Source organism: Theropithecus gelada, chromosome 20, assembly GCF_003255815.1.
Source record: "Theropithecus gelada isolate Dixy chromosome 20, Tgel_1.0, whole genome shotgun sequence".
NCBI lineage: Eukaryota > Metazoa > Chordata > Mammalia > Primates > Cercopithecidae > Theropithecus > Theropithecus gelada.
Window position 1 is genome coordinate 72,710,859 of NC_037688.1, and position 21,401 is coordinate 72,732,259.

The following is a 21,401-nucleotide window of genomic DNA, read 5'->3' on the forward strand; positions in this document are numbered from 1 at the left end:
GAATGTGTCCAAAATCATCCGGTAAATATATGGCACAGGCAGCATCCAAGTTCTAACTCCAAGTGTAGTGCCCTCTTCTCAAACCACAGCTGTCTTGTTCTTGCCCAAGATCTTTTTCTTCATCTTCATTGTTAAGCTGCGGGTTGACCTAATTAAAAACAGGTTTTTTAAAATTTTATTTTTATTTATTTATTTTTTTGTGAATTAGAGATTGCTTGGAGCTGAGATTGAGGCTAAGAGAGGTACTTACTCACTGAAGTCTACTCCCCCAGGAAAAGGCGACTGAATTGAAGTGTGTGTGTATGTGTGTGTGCGCGCATGTGAGTGCATGCACACATGGATGTGCACGTGTGCATATGGAGTATGAGGAGGAGAGTGGGGCACTTTTATATATGTACTGGTTAAAATTTAGTGACAAAGCTGCCTGAACGTGTGCTGTGGTTAATGATTGCTTGAGCTCTGCCTTCCACTCTCAGCTTTGGAGTGGGTGGTACGCTGTATACAGAGCACCTAGCGTGCGCACAGAACTCTCCTTTCATTTCTACACATAAAGGGCTTAACATAGTATCTGGCAGATGGCATGCAATGAATTTAGCTTTAATTATAATTATCTCATTTAGGGTGAGGTAATACTATTTTTTTCAGTTTTACAGATTAGGAAATGGAGACTTCAAGGCTTAAATAACTTCCTAAAATCACTCAATTAGCAAATGATAAACCCAGGATTCAAACTCTGGTCAGTTCTCCCTCCCTCTCTCCCTCCCTCCGAGGGTATTGCTCTGTTGCCCAGGCTGGAGTGCGGTGGCACAGTCATGGCTCACTGCAGCCTTGGATTCCTAGGCTCAAGTGATCCTCCTGTCTCAGCCTCCCAAGTAGCTGGGATTACAGGCATGTGCTCCCACACCTGGCTTGTTTAATTTTTGAAAATGGTGTCTTGCCTGTCAGGTTTAGATTGAGTAGGACTATGTAATAAACTGGCTGATGAGAGATTAATCGCTACAATCAGTTAGAGAAGGGGGAGAGTCAACTCTTGCTTTGTTGTTGGAATCAGAACCAAAATTATTTTGGGCCCTCCTGTTTCAGGTCTCCAGTGAATCTCATTTACAGCAGTCAACTGAACACACACAGGAAAACTATTTTGTATTCCACTCATGTGGCAGCCTTTGCCTGGTAAAGCTTGGTTCTCCGATCTCATTTGTCACCCGATGTGGTGTCAGGCTGGCCACCCGATAGATAGTGGCTTCCCTCGGAGGGATAAATCTACAAGTCACGCCAGCTGAATGGCTTCAGAGGGCATGCATCATTTGTGAGGCTCCTAAAGGTGGGAGCTGCGCGCCTGTGATTTCATTACTGGAATTAGAGTGCCGACTTTCATTTTTCTGTAATTTCACTGATGATATTAGTCGTGTTAAAAAGACAGAACAAACTTGGCTCTAATGTTTTTGGATGCTGAATGCCACCAGCACTTCTGACTCTGAGTTGGTTCAGGGTCCTGGAGCTTGCAGTTTTCTATTGGGTTTCAAATGCCAACTTTAAAAAGGAGGCTTAGGTTCCACTCTTACTGCTAATAAAAGACTCACAGAACAGAGGAAGGAACGTTCAACAAAGGATCAGAACACCGGGATCTGGCAGCAACTCGTTTGGTTACAGGAGACCAGTTAGTGTCCTGTTCTCCTTTGGACATGTGAGAAAGCCAGGTTACATAAGTGTTTCCCAGAATATGGGGCTGCATATCACCTCGGGTAAAGGAGATGGCTTTAGGTGGTACGCAGCCCCAGTTAAAGAACACAGACTCACATAGTAGTCATGCCATGATGTCTGGCTAGGATTTAATGATATGGTTTGCTATATGTTTATGGTGATTATGTAAGTGACACGAGGCTTCCCATTTATGTAAGCTATAAAATTTCCCTTAGAATAGCTTAATTACATTTTAAAAAGTGAGTCGGTTTATAGAGTAATAATAAATAATGGGAAATATCTGTGATTGAAGTTGAAGAGGAACAGTGATTGTGGAGTTGTCTATTTTTCCTTTTAGTTCCATTCTATATTTTTGGGATTCTGTTATTAAGTTCATGCACATTTATGGTTATTATATCTTTCTGATGAATTGACCCTTTTCTCATTATGAAATGCCCCTCTCAGAATAGTCCTTGTTTTAAAGTCTGTTTTATCTGATGCTAATAAAGACGGTCCCATCTTCTAACAGTTTCTGGTTGTGTGGTGTATCTTTTTCCATTAATTTACTTCGATCTGTCTGTGTCTTTACATTGAAAGTACATCTCTCATAGATAGAGAATAGTTGGTCTTGTTTTTGTTTGATCCATGCTGAGAATCTTCAACTTTTAGTCCACAGTCATTTAATGCAATTGTTGATGTGTTTGAGTTTTTTGTTGTTTATTGTTTATTGTTGTTTCTATATTTCCCCTCTGTTTTTCATGTCTTTCTCTTCCCTTTCCTGCTCTGTTAGTTTTCTGTTGCTGCTGTGACGAATAATTCACAAATCAAAGAGTTGTGGAACTGAGGTTCCCATTTATTTGCCGTCTATGGATGGCGGGCTGGTCTTTGCTCCTAGAGAATTCTTTCTCATGTTTTCCATGAGCCCTCCAGCAATGGTGAGTGAAGATCCTCTGACACTTGGAGTCTTTCTGACTTCTTCTCTGCTACTTCTCTGACTCCAGCTGGAAAAAGTTCTATGTTTTTCAGGCGACACGTAGGTAGTCTCCATGGAATAAACCAGGATAACCTCTCCGTTTTTAGGTCCATAATCACTTTTTTCACGTAACACATTCAGAGATTCCAGGGTTAGAGGTGAAAATCTTTGGGGGATTCATTTTGCTCATTATATCTGCCTTCTTTTGGATTTTTAGAGTATTTATACACTTGTTTTAACTTATTTATTGGCTTTTAGTCAATACCTCTCATCTCAATAGATGCAGAATTATCTTAATAGATGCAGAAAAAGTATTTGAAAATTTTAATACTTTTATTCCTATAAAATTTAAATTAATTCCTTCTATAACCAGTTTGCTGAGTGTTTTCCTGATAAAAGTATATCTGATAAAGGTCAAGTACAACAAGCCCACAACAAACACCATACTCAGTGGTGAAAATTGAGAGCTTTTCGTCTACGATCAGGAACAAGACAAAGATGTTCAATCTCACCACTTCTATTCAGCATAGTACTGGAAGTCCTAGCCAGAGCAATTAGGCCAGAAAAAGAAATAAAAGGCATCCAAATTGGAAAGGAAGAAGTAAAATTATCTCTATTTGCATTTTTAAAGTGATTGCTCTAGGGATCACATGAAACATCTTTAACTTATCACAGGCTACTTAGGGTTAGTATTGCATTGCTTCACATACAATGTAGAAACTTTTCAGTATAGGGCCCACTCATTCCCCTTACCATCCTGTATGCTATAGTGTTATAAGCATTGCATCTGTACATTAATACCCAAGAGGCAATGTAAGGATTTGTGCTTTAAATAGTCATATGCATTTGTATTTTTTAAAAAAATTAAAAGAATAAATCATCTTTTATGCTTACCCAGATATTTATGCTTCTAATGCTCTTCATTAATTCCTGAAGGAATTAGAGTTTTCTGGTATTATTTTCCTCTGATGTCAGCTTGAATAACTTCCTTTAGCATTTCTTGAAGAGCTGGTCTGCTGGAAATGAATTCTCTTAGTTTTCTTTTATCTGAAAAGTCTTTAATTCTTTTTCATTCTTGAAGGACATTTTCACTAAAAATAGAATTTGGTGTGTCTTTTTTTCCCCTAGCACTTATAAAGACATTATTCCACTGTCTTCTGGACTCTGTAGTTTCTAATCTTAAGTCTGTGAAAAATTTGAATCATTGTTCTCTATATATAATGTGCTATTTTTCTCTTGCTAATTTTGAGATTTTATTTCTTTTGATTTTCATCAGTTTGACTATGATGTGCCTAGCATGGTTTTCTCCACATTTGTCCTATTTGGGGTTCTTTGAGTTTCTTGAATTTGAAAATTTATGTCTGTCTTCTTTTTGGCCATTATCCTTCAATATTTTTTCCCCTTCTCCATTCTCTTTCTTGTAGAAACTTTTGAAACCACCTTTGCAAAAATTGTAACTGAGAAATTATGGCAGTGAAAGAGATCTCACTTAAGTGACTTCATCTTGCTTCTAACCTCCAAGTTGTCCTTGTTTTTCCTGGGCGTAGGTGTAGGCCAAAATAACCTTCAGAGAAACTTAGTTTATAGTTTAACTTTGAAACAAAGAGATATTAGCCCTTTCTCAAAACAAACACCCTTTCTGCCTGGGGACCAGACTGCCTAAAGCCGCAGGATGAGAAATTATGGTTTAGGAGTCATGCAGCTGAAGGCTGCAAGACTCTAAACCTCCCCAAATTGCTCCTGGGGATAACATCACTATTGTAAAACCTAAGATCAGTACTTGAGATATTTTGCAGACCCTGCATCTGATGGATCAGTTAGCACCACCCAGATTGATAAACTGGCTCATCTGGCCTTGTGTTCCCCACCTAGGAACTGACTCACAGCAGGAGGACAGTTTTAACTCCCTGTGATTTCATCTCCAGCCAGCCAATCAGAACTCCCAACTCACTGGCCCTCAACCTACCGAATTATCCTTAAAAACTCTGATCCCTGAATTCTTGGGGAGACTGATTTGAGTCATAATAAAACTCTGGTCTCCTGCACAGCTGGTTCTGTGTGAATTACTCTTTCTCTGTTGCAATTCCCCTGTCTTGATAAACTGGCTCTGTCTAGGCAGTGGCAAGGTGATCTTGGGTTGTTACACTTTAATCACATGTATGTTAGACCTCACTCTGTTAATTTATGAAAGCCCCTCTGCTTACATCATTTCTATTGATCTATCTTCAAGCTCTCTGACTCCTGCCTCTGTTATCTTCATTCTCATATTAGTTCTATCCAGTAAATTCTTTATTTCAGATATTTTATTTTTCAGTTCTAAATTTTTTAAAAATTTTCCTCTTATGAGAATTCCTACCTTTTTCTTTGTGATGAGCATATTTTCCTTTACCTCATTAAGTATATTGTTAGAATAGCAGCTTTAACTATTCTAACAATATACTTAATATTGGGATTGACCTCTGTTGATTGTCTTTTTTCTTTGAGAATGGGTCAGATTTCCCTATTTCTTATATGTAAAGTAATTTTGAATTATACTAGCACTTTGTGAATGCTATATTGTGGGTTACATTATATTTCTTTAAAGAGTATTCATATTTGTGTCTTAGCAAGTAATTAACCTCGTTATACTTAAATTTCCATCTCTGTCTCTTGGATGAAGGCTCAATTCTCAGTCCTGTTAGGTTTAGATGCAAACTACTTTGAGCCTTGTCTACTCACCCTTTGTTGAAGGACTGACCAAAGACTTGGGCAGAGTTTACATATACATGCCAAGAATTCCCTTTTCTAAGTCTCTTCTTTCTGGGGTTTTTGTATTCTGCTGGCCATGGACTTCCAGGTCTCTAACTTCCACCTTTTCAGGCAAGAAAGACGGTGGCTCTTCCATTAGATGTTGAGCCACCCAGTGCCATTTTGGGACAGCACCATGCTGTCAGACCTAGGTGGAAAAAATGTAGAACTCACTCTATGATGAGCCCTTCTTCCATGTTTCAACGTCCCTGTGAAATCTACTGGCTGTTCTTATTCTACAGAGCCTTCAGGTATCTTTTTTCCTTCTAGCTTTAAGTGTTTACCTGTTTGGGTGTGGGAGGGAATCTGTTAAGAGATTTCCTACCATACCAGAAGCAGAACTCTGGCTATCTTCTGTTACTCTCTTACACTTCTACACTGCTGGAACTATTTTTGCAGATAAACTAGATCAGATAATTTTTATGGTGAAGTTAGACTGACATGTCATCATCTTTAGCCATCTCATTTTCTTATCTGACATTGGCAGTTTTACATTCTTATATACTGTTGCTACAAGATATAGGAGCTAGAAACAAGAATCATTTTATTGTCAGTCACAGTTCTGTGGGTTGACTGGGCTCTGCTAGGTGGTTCTTCTGCTCCATGTAATAATAGCTGGGGCTGCAGTTCCCTGAGAGCACAGTTGGGCTGGAATGTATGATATGGCTCATGATATAGCTAAGTGTGTGGAGCTGGCCACTGGCTTGGGGGCTTAGCTCACTGCCTAACGTAACCTTTGTATGTGGCTTGGATTTCACAAAGCATGGCAGTTGAGTTTTGAGTTGACATACCCAAGGGCAAGTGTTATATGAGGGAAGAAGTGGAAGCTTCTGTTTTACTTAAAAGTTAGGCTTTTCTATTGGTCACACAGTCATTGTGCTGGTCAGATTCAAGAGGAGGATAAAGCAATCTACCTGTCAATGGGAAAGATAATAGAAAACAGTGTAGACATCCTTAATTCACCCCTCTTCATACGGCCTGCTCTTATTTATCACCCATGGCCTTTGTTCGTGCCTTGATCATCTCTTTATAGAATTCCTGAAATAGCCTTCTAGCCTGTCCCCTTCCCTCCAGTCTTGCCTCTCAAATGGCTATCTACACAACTGTGTCTTCTCCAGAAAGCTTTCCTTTATTCCCAGGGTGAATGATCCTTTCATCTCTACATTATTCTGTAGCATTCTGTAATACTTTAACATTTACTACATTGTTTTGAAATTATAAAATATATTTGTCTCTCTCACCAACCAGTCTGAGTTTCTCAGGGGAAGTAACTATATTTGATAAATACAATATTTCTCCTGTTGAGAGTTTACCAGCCTGTAATTTTCTTAAGGTAGGAGACTTTGCCTGCTTTATTTATTTTATCTTCAGTACCTGACTTTGTGTCTAGCTCATCAGAGATCCTTAATACATATTTCTTGAACCAAAATGATTTTTTTAAAAAAAATTCACATTGTCAGTTAAGGCAGAGCAAGAACTGGATTCCAGATTTATTTCCCCTCTAAGTTAATTCTTTCTAGAGCCCTCCAGCAGCCAAGTGAATCTAAACAATCCTCAAGGCCTCTTTTCCTTAGCAGATCTATCGTATCTTTATCTCCATATCTCAAAAGCACTTTCTTTCATATGTTTTAAAATATAAACTGAGCTTAATAAGATGGAAAGGTTTGAGGATTTTCCTGCATTGGTCTCTACTCCAGTCTCTCTAGTGGGCAATGCACCAAAAAACTGGTCTATTTCCTAGCTTTAAACTTGAAGAAATAAGGTCCAAGCTCCAGGGCTAAGAAAAGGATTGTACATTAAAGACTTGTTGCTTTGGACCATGATCCTTACAGGTCAATTTTTTCTGGAATAGTGCTAATAAAGAGAAAACAGAGTTAAATGATTCACCTGGAGGCCTAGGAAGTTGTATTCTGAAGGCTGAAGTCAAGTGCTTGCTCAAACATTGAATTTTAGCTGCTTTTTTCTGTATCAGCGATCCCAGTGCTTGGTGCAGAACAAGAACTTAGTGGATTTCTTTGACGTCAAGGTTGGCTCTACCTAGAGTGATGATTCTTGAACTGTAGTGTGTATAAGATTCACTTGGAGAGTGTGTTAAAACACCAACCCGAGCCTCACTTCAGAGATTTCTAATTCAGTAGGTCTGAGATAGGGTACGAGAGTAGACGTGTCTGTGAGTCTCCTGTGAGCTGCTGATGCAGTTAAGGCTTTAAGGCAGAGTTGCTCAACAGTGGAATTCTTGACATTTTGGGCTAGATAATTCTTTGTTATAGGGAGCTTTCTTGTACATTGTAGGATGTTTAGCAGCATCCCTGGTCTTTACCCACTGGGTACCAGTCATACCCTGCCCCCTAGCTGTGACAGCTAAATGCATCCCCAGGCATAGCCAAATATTCCCTAGTGGAGCACAGTCATTGCATGTTGAGAACCACTGCTCTAGGGTTTCCGGATGGCTGTGGATTGAGGTATCACTAAGTTTGGGTGGTGGATGACAAGGTCAGTTTTAGAGTTTGTTGACCTTAACTGGCTTATAGGGCACCATGAACATCCAGTTATTTAAATATCAAAGTCTAGTGGAATGATCTGGATTTGGAAGCCACTGGCATATATTTAAAACCATAAAGGATGGACAAAATGTCCAAGTAAATGATGTACCCAGTGAGGAACAATGGATGCAATGCAGAGCCTTGGGGAACACTAACTCATTCAGAGGCGAATGAAGAAAGTGTGCACACAAGAAGGAATGATCAGGGGGACATAAGAGAAGGACAAGGAGAAAAAGATGTTTCAGGCAACATTGGAGGAGAATGTGTCAAGGAGAAAAGAGAGGTGATGTCAGTAGAAGAAAGATTCAATAACACCAAGTTCAAAAAAGGACCATGGGACCAGGAGGTCACCTTGACCACAGAGACCTGTTTTGTGCCACTGAATCCCTGTGTCTACCGAGCATTTGAAGTGTGGCTAGTGTGAGCTGAAATGTGCTATAAGTGTTAAATTCACTCTGGATTTCAGACTTGCTGTGGAAAAAAAAAGAATGTGAAGTATCTCATTAATAATAATTTTTATATTGATTGCACATTAAAATGATAATATAGTGAGTTGAGTAAGATACATTATTAATATTAATTTCAACTTTTTCTTTTTACTTTAATATATGTGGTTTGAGGGCAGGGTGCAGTGGCTCACACCTGTAATCCCAGCACTTTGGAAGGCTGAGGCGGGCGGATCACCTGAGGTTGGGAGTTCGAGATCAGGCTGACCAACATGGAGAAACCCCATCTCTACTAAAAGTACAAAATTAGCCGGGTGTGGTGGGACCCACCTGTAATCCCGGTTACTTGGGAGACTGAAGCAGGAGAATCTCTTGAACCTGGGAGTCAGGGGTTGCAGTGAGCCAAGTTTGTGCCATGGCACTCCAGCCTGGGTAACAAGAGCAAAACTCTGTAAAAAAATAAATAAATAAATATGGCCAGGTACGGTGGCACATGCCTGTAATTCCAGCACTTTGGGAGGCCGAGGTGGGTGGATCACCTGAGGTCAGGAGTTCGAGACCAGCCTGACCAACATGGTGAAACCCCGTCTCTACTAAAAATACAAAATTAGCCAGGTGTGGTGGCACATGCATGTAATCCCAGCTACTTGGGAAGCTGAGGCAGGAGAATTGCTTGAACCCAGGAGGCGGAGGTTGCAGTGAGCCAAGATCATGCCATTGCACTCCAGCCTGGGCAACAAGAGCGAAACTCCATCTCTAATTACATACATACATACGTACATACAGACATACAAGTCAATAGAGGCAAATAAGTAGATACGGGGAGAGAAGAAAGAAGGAAGCAATACAAAGCTTAGAGAGATTGTTGTTGAGTGGGTAAGGGGAGTGTCAGGGAGATTAACTTGTGTCTATTTTCAACCCCTTTGAGCCTCCTCCTTTTTTCCTGCAAAATGGGAGTAAGAATCACTTTGCAATAATAACGCCTACCCACTGGGTTGTCTGGAGGTTTGTCTGGAGGTTTACATGAGATAATAGATGGGGGGACTAACTTTGGAAATAATGAAGCACTGTATGAAAGAAATCCAGCCACAGTCATAAGTGTCTTTCTTTTTGACATTTCACTGTCTGCCTCCTAATGCGTTCATAATTCATGTTCTTTTTTAAAAAATTTATTTTGACTTCAATAGTTTTTGGGGTATAGGCAGATTTTGGTTACAAGGATAAGTTGTTTAGTGGTGATTTCTGAGATTTTGGTGCACCTGTCACCCAAGACTACTCACTATGTAGTCTTTTATCCCTCACCTCCTCCCGAACTTTCCCCACACCTAAATCCCCAAAGTCCATTATGTCATTTTTTTTTGAGATGGAGTCTCACTCTGTCACCCAGGCTGGAGTGCAATGATGCAATCTTGGCTCACTGAAACCTCCACCTCCCAGGTTCAGGCGATCCTACTGCCTCAGCCTCACCAAGTAGCTGAGACTACAGGCCCATGCCAGCATGCATGGCTAATTTTTGTATTTTTAGTTGACATGGGGTTTTGCCACGTTAGCCAGGCTGGTCTCGAACTCCTGACCTCAAGTGATCCACCCGCCTTGGCCTCCTAAAGTGCTGGGATTACAGGCATGAGTCACTGCGCCTGGCCCATTATATCATTCTTGTGTCTTTGCATCCTCATAGCTTAGTTCCCACTTATAAGTGAGAACATAACGATATTTGATTTTCCATTCCCGAGTTACTTCACTTTGAATAATGGCTTCCAGCTTCCTCTAAGTTGCTGCAAGACATCATTTTGTTCTTTTTTATGACTAAGTAGTGTTCCATGGTGTATATCTACCACGTTTTCTTTATCCACTCATTGGCTGATGGGCTCTTAGGTTGGTTCCACATCTTTACAGTTGTGAGCATAATTCATATTCTTTATTGCCACAGAGTCTCAGGAAGAATTCACCCCAAATTTCAAAATGTGGGACCTGCTGAACACAGAATCTACCGCTGAAGTGTGGAATATGAGTCACTTAATAGTGCTGAACTAATAGTGAGAATTTAATCGTGAGACCTTAATAGTGACTCAGGTTCCACTACTGCTAAAGTGTGGAAAATCAGTCACTATTAAACCAGGATGGGCACTGGGTAACCTTTGCACTGTGGTTCTCAAAGTGTGGTTTCTGTACCAGCATCATCAGTATCACTTGAGTGAGGGCCAAAATATGCACATTCTCAGGCCCGTATGCATCCTACTGAATTAGAAAGTGAGGGACAGGGCTTGTCAATCTGTTTTAACAAGCCTTTTGGGTGATTCTTATCAAGGCTTATACACTGTTGGTGGGAGTGTAGATTAGTGCTGCTGTTGTGGAAGACAGTGTGGCAATTTCTCAAAGACCTAAAGACAGAAATACCATTTGACCCAGCAATCCCATTTCCGGGTATATACCCAAAGGAATATAAATCATTCTATTATAAGGACACATGCAAGTGTATGTTCTTGCAGGACTATTCACAGTAGCAAAGACAGGGAATCAACCTAAATATTTGTCCATCAGTGATAGCTTGGATCAAGAGAATGTGGTACATATACTCCACAGAATATTATGCAGCCATAAAAAAAGAATGAGATCATGTCCTTTGGAGGGATGTGGATGGAGCTCGAGGCCATTATCCTTAGCAAACTAACGCAGGAACAGAAAACCAAATATCATATATTAATACTTATAAGTGGGGAGCTAAATGATGAGAATACATGGACACATATAGAGGAAAAACACACAATGGGGCCTTTCAGAGGGTGGACGGTGGGAGGAGGAAGAGAGTCAGGAAAGTAATAGGTACTAGGCTTAATACCTGGGTGATGAAATAATCTGTACAACAATCCCCCATGGCACAAGTTTACCTGTGTAGCAGACCTGCATGTGTATCCCTGAACTTAAAAGTAAAAAAAGAGAAAAGTTTAGAACCCTGCTGTTGTGAAATCAGATCACTTCTCTTTCAGTGCAAGGATTGGGAAACTAGTTAAAATTCAGATTCTGGGCTTAAGCTGCTGCATATTTAAAAGATCCCAAGATTGTTTTGATAAGCTACCAGAATGCATTATAAAGCAGCGATTGGCAAGTGTTTTATATAAAAGGCCAGATAGTAAATATTTTAGGCTTGGCAAACTGAGAGGCCACATATTCTGCTGTAGTACAAAGGCAGCCACAGACAATACATGCAGGAAAGGGCTTGGCTCTGCTTTTGGGCTATATAAAAGAGGCTGTGGAGAGGATTTGGTCCACAAGCCATAGACTATTAACCCCTGCTTTAGGATCTAAATATTACCCTTGACTGTGGTCCTGGGTGATTTCCTATGCATTCATTTATTCTTTAATTCCACACGTTTTATTTTGTTGGGTCTCAGCTGTGTGCCAGACATGGACTGGACATCAGACATTGACTTTTGGCTTCCTGGCAAGACCCTTGCTCTCATGGAGCTCGCTGTCTCATCAAGTGTGGGGAAATTATTAAGTGGGATCAAAATCATTTGTGATTTCTGCTTAAAATGGGGGAGATAGAGTTTATTAGCTATCACAAAAGTCTTTTATTCCATAGCTCAGCCCAACATGCTTTGTGTTCTATTTCCTGGCTTCCTCACTGCCCAACTTTTAATGTTTTTGAGGCAGCGTTTGGGGCGGGGGGAGCATTTTTGTTCCATCTCCCCAGTTGCCTGGAATTCTTTGCAAATGGTTGACCAAGTTCCCTTTACCACTAGGCTATAGCCATTTGTGAGTCAGAGCAGACCAGCTGGTTGATTCGGCATAGAGGGTTAGGAGAGGAATCTGTTTTAGCTGTTGGTATGGAGATGCTGAAACACCCTGCAGTCTTTGTTCTGCCAGCATGTGAGTATGCAACTGGTAGTATTTAGTGAAGAAGTCTTACTTTATTAGAAACTTTTGTCCAAATGGAAACTAGCTTTGTGCATTGTTTGGAGTAGTTCCCTAAGACCTGAGTATTCCCAGGATTTACACCTGAGTTGGTTTATATTTGCATGCTTATTGGTCCAGAGGATTTGGTGTTTCCTTCTCATACTCTTGAATCATATTTAATAATAGTAACATAGTGCCTAACAATTATTAAGCACACACTATAAGCCAGACATTGTGCTAAATAATTTCATGTGTGGTAGGAAGAATAATGGCTTCCCTAAGATGTCCATGCCCTCATCTCCAGAGTGTGTGGATATGTTGCTTATAGTGCAAAGGGGACTTTGCAGCTGTGAGATTCAGGTTTTAGGACCTTGAGATGCAGATGATCCTGTATTAGCAAGGTGGGACCAACTTAGTCCTGTGAATCCTCAAAAGTGAAGGGCTTTTCCACGATGTGGACAGAGAAAGATGTGAAGATGGAAGAGTCAGAGAGATGCAGTGGTGCTGGCTTGAAGATGAAGGAGTGATAAGCCGAGGAATGTCGGCAACCTCTGAAAGATGGAAAAGGCAAGGAAGTGGATTTTCCCCTAGGGCCTCCAGAAAGGAAAGCAACCCTGCTGACACCTTGATTTTAGTCCAGCGAGACCTGTTTCACACTTCAGAACCACAGAAGCGTAAGAGAGTAAATGAGGATTATTTAAGCCACCGCCAAGTTGATGGTAATTTGTTATAGTTGATGGTAATTTGTTATAGTTGGTGGTAATTTGTTATAGCAGCAATAGAAAATGAACACACCATGGTTGATCCCATTAAATCCTCGCAAAACCTCAATTAAGCACTAACACTGGTCACATTTTCGGGAAGAAGAATTCGAGGCTGAGTAATTGTGCAAGGTCCCATATTTATCAAGTGGTAGATGCAGGATTGGGTCATTGGTTCCAGGGCCACACTTGTGCTGTAAATTCACGTAAGCTCCATGGTAGGAAACTCCATGTGGATATTTGAGGATTCCCTCCAAGTCCATGGAGCAGTGTCTTTGCACATACACCTTCGAGGATGCTCTTGCCTCCTCCAAAGAGTCACCTGCCATCTCTGCTGCTTCATCCTCAGACTGTTGTGTTTTCTTGGGAGCTCTCTCCAAATTTGCAGTCAGCCCACATGGCCCCTTCCTGCTGTGCATCAAGACACCACATGCGCTATCACAGCACCGCACGGTGCGGTGTGACTTTGTGTCTGTCTGTCCACTAGACTGTGAGTTTTTCCATTCCCGCACCACAAGCTCTTCCTCTCCTCCACCAGGACATGGCACTTTGTCTGGCACATAGTTCTAAAATGCACGCCCCATGAGGGCAGGGAGTTTTGTCCATCACTGCTATACTCCAGGGCCTAAAATAGTACCTGGCACAGAGTAGCAATACAGTAAATATCTGTTGAATGGTTGAATTATCGAATAGCAGATACTCAATAAATATACAGAGGCTGAAGGTTAATAAACCTGTAGTAATTATCTAAAAGCCTTTTGTTTGTTTCAGTAGTACTTTATGGAGGTATAGTTTACATATAGTATAATGCATGAATCTTAAGTGTAAATAAAGCCCAATGAATTTTTACACATATATACAATTGTGACCACACAGATCAAGATGCAGAACATTTTTAAAAAATTGTTTAACACCACGTGTTCTCACTCATAAGTGGGAGTTGAACAATGAGAACACATGAACGCAGGGAGAGGAACATCACCCACTGGGGCCTGTCAGGAGGTGGGGGACAAGAGGAGGGAGAGCATTAGGACAAATACCTAATGCATGTGGGGCTTAAAACGTAGATGACAGGTTGATGGGTGCAGCAAACCACCATGGCACATGTATACCTATGTAACAAACCTGCCCATTTTGCGCATGTATGCTGGAACTTAGAGTAAAATTTTTAAAAATCTCAAAATTTTTGTTTAATCGGTACAAGTGCAGTTTTATTACATAGATATATTGCAAAGATATAGAACGTTTCTAGTTCCCTATAAAGTTCTTGTTTGCTCCCTTCTCACCAACCCCAAGATAACCACTATTCTGAATTCAATCATCATAGATTAGTTTTGCCTGTTCTTGCACTTTTATGAAATTTCCGTTCTGTTCTGTTATAAATGGGCTTGCATAGCATGCCTTTGTGGCTGGCCTCTTTTGCTTCAGCATGATGCTTTTGTGGTTCATTCACTGGGTTGAGTGTAGAAAGCTCTTTAGTCCTCCTACCCTCTCCTAGTGATCTCCCACCCCCACACCCCCATATCATTAGATGAGTTCCCTGTCTGGAGCATGTGACCTTCTATTGGATTATAGCTGCGTATTTCCATCAGAGTGGTACCCAGAGATTAAGACTTGGAATGTCTTCCTCCTGGACCTCAGCTTCAGTGAAATAGTAGTTCTTGGTACATGGTTGAGGCTTAATAAAGGGCCATTAAGTAAATGAGTACATCAATAAGTAGTGTACTTCTCTAACAATCTATTGGGTGCTAAAGTCATACATGTTTTGAATGCTTGCTGTATAGCAAGCAGTATAGTGCTGAGTGTTTTACATCCATTAAATTGCACGTAAGTGAAAACAACAATAACAAACTCACTTGAATGGTAAATATTATTAGCTCTAGTGTATAACTCGGGAAATTGAGACTAAGAAAATTATAGCTGAGGGCAGTGGCTCTCGCCTGTAATCCCAGAAATTTGGGAGGCTGAGGCAGGAGGATCACTTGAGTCCAGGAGTTTGAGACCAGCCTGGACAAGTTGGCAAAACCTCATCTCTGCCAAAAATACAAAAATTATTCAGGTGTGGTGGAACACACCTGTGGTCCCTGAACTTGGGAGGTTGAGATGGGAGGATGGTTTGAGCCCAGGAGGCAGAGGTTGCAGTGAGCTGAGATCATGTCATTGCACTCCAGCCTTTGTGACAGAGTCAGACCCTGTCCCAAGTAAATACATAAATAAAAATAAAGTGTATACAAACAGAAAAATTGCACGTTAGGAACAAGTGATACAATTAATAAAAGATAGTCTGTTTGTCTTCGCAGCATATGCTCTCCCTACCTACCTAGGCTGCCTCGTTTTCAAATTAATTTTTCATTTATAAAAGAAACAGGCTAATTATAGGAAATTTGAAAAATACAGAAAAGCAGAAGCAAGAAAATATAAAGGCATCCATATGCTACAATCCAAGGACAATCACTCTTAGTGTTTTGGGGTGTATTATCTTTTTGCATTGTTATCTGTGTATAGTTTTTTATCTGTTTAATAAGGTTATGATAACAGTATACATGCAAAATTATGTCCAACTTTTTCATGTAATTTCTTCTCAGGTTGTTGTAAACTCAGTGTCTGCAATCTAGTTCATTCAGTATTTATTCAACTGATATTTATGAATTGCCTACTATGGGGCATTGTTGATTGAACCCCTCCTATGTGCAAAGCTCATGTTTTTTCCTTTTTTACTACTAGGCTCTACTATCTTTTACTTGGGCCAGATGGTTGGGTCTCAACCAGGAAGCCACATCATCTCTGCCTTTAATGTTGCTCAATTATGTGGTTTCAGTGAGTTTCTAGGTTTGCTGGTATGTGCTATGGTTTTTGTTTGTTTTCTGAGATGGAGTCTCACTCTGTCACCGAGGCTGGAGTGCAGTGGCCCGATTTTGGCTCACTGCAGCCTCTGCCTCCCGGGTTCAAGCAATTCTCTTGCTTCACCCTCCCAGTAGCTGGGATTACAGGCATGCACCACCATGCCCAGCTAATTTTTGTATTTTTAGTAGAGATAGGGTTTCACCATGTTGGCCAGTCTGGTCTTGAACTCCTGACCTCTGGTGATCTACCCACCTCAGCCTCCCAAAGTGCTAGGATTATAGGCATGAGCCACCACGCCTGGCCAATGTTTTTACTTAATAAAAGAATAAAACCACAAGAAAACCATTGGCAAGCCCTCTGGTTCTTTGGGCTCCTTGTTTAGCACAATGGAAAGCCTGTGTGGCAAGTCAGAATGGCGACTCCTGGAATAAATTATCTCAGGGGAAGAGTTCAGACGTTGCATATTGGTAGCTTGGGCGGCATATTTAAATACTAACCAGGCTCACTCTGCAAATAGAATGAAGTGATTTCAAAACCTCGGTGCCATAACTTGATACATAACTTGATAATACAAGCCTATTATGAGCTCCTATGGGGAGACATGCAGGGCACGAGGAATTGAAATAGGAGGAGGAGACAGAACATCATAATTTCGCTCTAGGTTCAGGGATAGAAGCTGGTTGGTGGGTCGGGACGGGAAAATGAGTGAGGCTTTTTATCTCTTAGGAGATTGGAGATATTTTCAAGAGGGCTGTGAATCATTTGAGGCTGATTTCAGGGCACTGTGACAGATGAGTGCAAATACAGCCCAATTCTCTCGTCCAGATGAATACCTGTCCTTGTGACACTGAAAACCAAATATTTGAATGGGAATGAGTGTTCTGGGGTATTCTGGGGTAGCGTGGCTCAGAGGCTCCTAGCAGTTGTTCATTGACTTGAAAGGAAGATGGTTGTAAAAATTTGGGGCATAAGCTGAACATTTGTCTGATTCAACATAAATTAGCACCAATTCTGCTCATTTTGTGCCTTTTCCCTACCATCTTCTCTATATTTATTCATTAATTCATTTATCTAGGAAATATTCACTGAACACCTTCTGTACAGCCAGCACAAGAGATGTATCAGTGAACAAGCCCATGCTTGTATGAATTTTCTAGTCTGTTGAGGCAGTTTATGCTTTAGTGTTTGTTTAGCACCTACTATATGTGGCTTGGAGAGAGGTGGAGGTATGAAGCTATTCAGGTTCTAATTTCTGCCCTCAGTAGCTTGCAATCTGGTATGCAAACGAATATATGCAACTGAAACGTAATACCCAGCAAGCATTCTTTCCCCAGGTCTCTGTAATTCTTGATGGTTCACTTTGGCCAAGTGCTTCCATTCCACGGGGTCTGTCCTAGGACCAATTTGCTGACCATTTGCTTCAGAATCTACTTAAAAATACAGATTTCTGGGCCAAACCTCAGACATACTGTGCCAGATAAAATCTATGGGAACAGAGCCCCAGGAGACCATTGCTAAAGATATGGAAGTGGGGTTGAACCTGTGTATGTGTGTGCATGTGTCTGTGTGGTCATTGATGGGTATGAGTAGTAGTAAATTTGGCAGTTCACAGTCTGGTTTGCCAAGAAAGATGGTCTTAGGAAACCAACATTGCCCAAATCAGCAAGAGGGAGCCATGGCTTTGTGGCAAGTCAGCATTCAAGGAGGATGGATTTGGTAGTAAGTTCAGATCAGGCTGGATGTTATTAATGGCAATTATGATAACAACTAACTGTATTAGGAGTTAATTGCGTGCCCGGTGCCTTTACATCCATTGCCACTTTTAATTCTCACAGTCGCTTATGTGGAAGTGGTAGTTATCTTCATTTATGGAGGAGGAAGGCAGGCACAGAGAAGCTAAGCAACTAGCTGAAAGTCACCCAGCTTGGAGATAGCAGAGCTGTGATTCTAAAGCACTTTATCACTATCTCTCTTTCCTGGTATAACTGAGAGGAAAAACTAGAGAAGCATGCACAATCAACATGGAAAACAAGCCAACCTGTTCTTTTGGGGAAGACCTTCATATCAGTGGCCAAGTGTTGCTCATGGGGGCAACCAGTGTGACAACCCTAAGAGTGTGGTTGCCCAAGTCTATAGAAGAGTTCTCAGGTGAGGTTCAAAGAGGTCCAGGAAATATGAGAAACCAAGCCCTTCAGAGTCATTGAGGGGCATCTTTCGGTTGTTAAATTTCCCAATTAAAGAAGAGTTGAGATAGCCCCATTTTGATGTGCTTTGCTGTGGATGGGAATTCTGGTCCTATTGCTAATTATGATGCAATGACATCATTTGGGTAATCTCCCTTCCTATTGAAAACTGCCTCTTAGGTTTTATATTTGCTATATTTCCATTCCACTCCTCTGGCCACCCAGTGCATGCAGAGAACAACTGGATTGTGGTATCGTTACTGATAATGTCTTTCAAAGTGAATTGGGGTTTCACATGGGAAGGCATGAAAAAGGTTGATTAAAGGAAACCACAGTATCAGGACCCAAATGCTGAGGAGTGCTCACAGAAGTGAAGGAGCTTGTTCCTCTTTGGGTGGTCTATGCGATAGGGAGTGGCTGTGTCCCACAGTGAGAGCAGCCCTGGGTTTGGAACTCAATCCCAGATCCGTTGTGTGTGTCCTGAACATGGGCAGCTCCCTTAAATTATTTTCTCTAAGTAAAATTAGGGGCTGGCACCAGGTGAGTGCTGGTCCGCCTGGCTGAGAACAAGCCCTAGGCAGATAGCACACAGGACCAGAGTGAAAGCCAAGGGCATTCCCAGGGAGGAGGAAGTTAGGAGCATTTTGTGATCACAGAGAGGCAGAGGTATGCTAATAAGGGAATTAACACCTTTTCTCTGATTAGCAGCCAGGGAATTATTGAAAGGGATTAGATGGAAACTGTGAAAAGATTCTTGGGTAACTGAGAGGTGAGAGGAAGGTAATAGCCTCTTCTTTAGATACAAAGGAATACAAATACAAATACATTTTATTAGCAGAGAATCAGTCTCTTTTATCCTTACCCCAAATGACTTTCTTAAAGACCCTTACACTTGGATCCTATCCGGGCACCTTTGCATGTGAAGGACCTTCTTTGCAAGAGGCATTCTTTCCTCTCCTCTTTGCCTAACCCCTACTCCAGCATCTCCTGTTTGGAGAAGTCTTTGATCATCTAAATTGTTGTTTCCCCCATTGTGCATTCTTAACGTGCCATGAGTTTTTCTTACAAAATGTGAATTTCAATAGCAATTTTACGTGTGTGGTTGTTTAATTAATATTTGTCTTTTCCATCTGGATCGTAAGCTCTGTGAATGCAGGTTTCATTTATGTTTTTGTTCACTACTGGATTCTCAGCCTTCAGCACTGTACCTGGTCCAGAGATGAATAAATAGTAGGTTAAATGAATGAATTAATTAAAGACACAGTTAAGTGATAATTGACATCTGGCTCACTGTGCAGTTCTAGAAGTTGGTAAGACTCATACTATTTGTCATTCCCGTGAAGAGACTGAAGCTCTGAAGATCAGTGAAATGAAGTGAGTTTCCCAAGACACACGGCCCATACGTGATAAACCAGGACTTGCATAGAACCCCCGAGAATCTGAATTTTTATTCATCTTTGCTTTAAGTATGGGTATTAGGTAGATTATAGGTAGAGGTTTAAATTTTTTAAAGTTAAGACAGTAGCAGAAACAAAAACAGAAGGCAGACAAGAAAGCCCACAGGACAGTGGATTCTTTCCAAACATCTCACTTCAGTGGCAGCTACATTTGAAGAAAGTCTACATGTTGCATTTAAATTACCTGTCACAAATCACAGTGTTCACCCAGTAGCAGCTAGGAGGGGCTGATTCAAGCCCCTGGGAATTGTTTTGTGTCTTGATCATGAGTCTGAACAACAGAACTTTACAAGGATGATGCAAGCTGCTTTAAGGGGTGGTAGAACCAATGATAGGAACCCGCACCTAACTCCTGGCAGAGACTTTGCCAGCGTGATGCCCAAGCCCCTGGGGATTTCTGCCCAAAGGTGACACAGCCTGATGGGGTCTCCTGGTTTATTGAAACTGGCGGTGAGAGAGAGTTTGGAAGAAATGACTTGCTTGATACTGTGTGACACAGGGAGCTCATTCACCTTGATGCACTTAGGCAAGGTGCCTAACCTCATTCAAAACAAGCCAGTAAACCAAAACAAAACCAAAAATGGAATTAGGCTCCTACAGTGCTGGAGATATAGTGATTAGTAAAACAAAATGAAACAGCACACATAGCCCCTGCCTTTCTGGACCATTTATGTAAGTGGGGGACACACACATTCATGAAAGAAGTCTATAAATCAATTTTGATTAACAGTCACATTAAGTGCTATGAAAATATTAGGTTGTTGTAAAAGTAATTGCTGTTTTTGCCATTAAAAAGTGGTGGCAGTAACAGCAATTACTTTTGCACCAACCTAATACAAGAAAGAGCATAGAAGAGAGGAAATTTGCCTAATCAGTGAGGGTATGGAAGCCATCCCTTAGGAAATGATGATCTAGAAATGAATGAAGGAAGAACAGGAGTCAGACTGAGAAGGTAAGAACAGTTCAAGGAAGCTGGAACAAGACAAGCAAGGTCTCTGTGGTGGACACAAGGTGGCCGAGAGGTCGTTGCATCTGGAGAGGAGAAAGCAAGGTGGAGAGGCTGTGGTCTGTGACAAGACTACATACCCTGCTGGTATCTGCAGGCCATGTGGTGGTCTGTGGTATTTGTCCTCAGTGCCATTTGTCACTGAATGGTCAGCACTGGAGTAGTGATGAACTCAGGCTGTTGAGAGAGTGAAACCCTCGCCTTAACTCAGGCAATTGGCTGCAAGGATTTATTGATTGCCCACGCGGATGACGCCAAACTCATCCCCAACTTCTGCAGAATAAGTACAGTCTGATCCCAGGTAATGGGAAACCACATCATCACAGTCACTATGTGCATAATAACTGTAGAGTAAACCTAACACCGCTTGCTACAAACTTATCACTCGACACAATGAACAGAAAGGATGCTGGCCTGGAGAAAAGACTTTGACTCATACTGAATTCTGGATTCATCCCACTGCATGACTTGCTTTGTCGATGCATTTCATTTAAGTCTGGAGAGGACTTGAGTGCCGGGTAGAGAGATTCATTTAGAGGCAGAAGGCTCATTAAAATCCCAACCTTTTTTTTGGTTTGGTTTGTTTTAAGCCAGGGGTACCTCTAATTTGTGGCCTGAAAATTTTGCTTGGCAAGGGATTGAAAAATGGAGAAATGGGTTTGTATGCCAGGATTGTCTAATCACCATCTTGTGTGAGCTTTAGAAAAGGACTCATTCTGCAGGCTATTAATGAGGTGAGTGTTTAATGGCCCCTTGATGCTCCCCCATCAGATACAGTGTCTTGGGTTTTTAATAAGCTCTGTTCTCGGTCCTTTTCAAATCAG

At 41.2% G+C, this 21,401-nt stretch overlaps 1 protein-coding gene across 4 annotated transcripts in view; it reads left to right on the top strand.

The window, feature by feature from the left end:
- GRIN2A (glutamate ionotropic receptor NMDA type subunit 2A) overlaps positions 1-21,401 on the top strand; it is a 432,458-nt gene that overhangs the window by 207,348 nt on the left and 203,709 nt on the right. The window contains exon 1 of one of the 4 annotated variants that reach the window (XM_025371389.1): positions 6,664-6,773. The exons of the other annotated variants lie outside the window; for them this stretch is intronic. The gene's annotated coding sequence lies outside the window, so the exon portion shown is untranslated. Of the gene's footprint in view, positions 1-6,663; positions 6,774-21,401 lie in introns of those variants that run through there. 4 annotated transcript variants of the gene reach the window in all.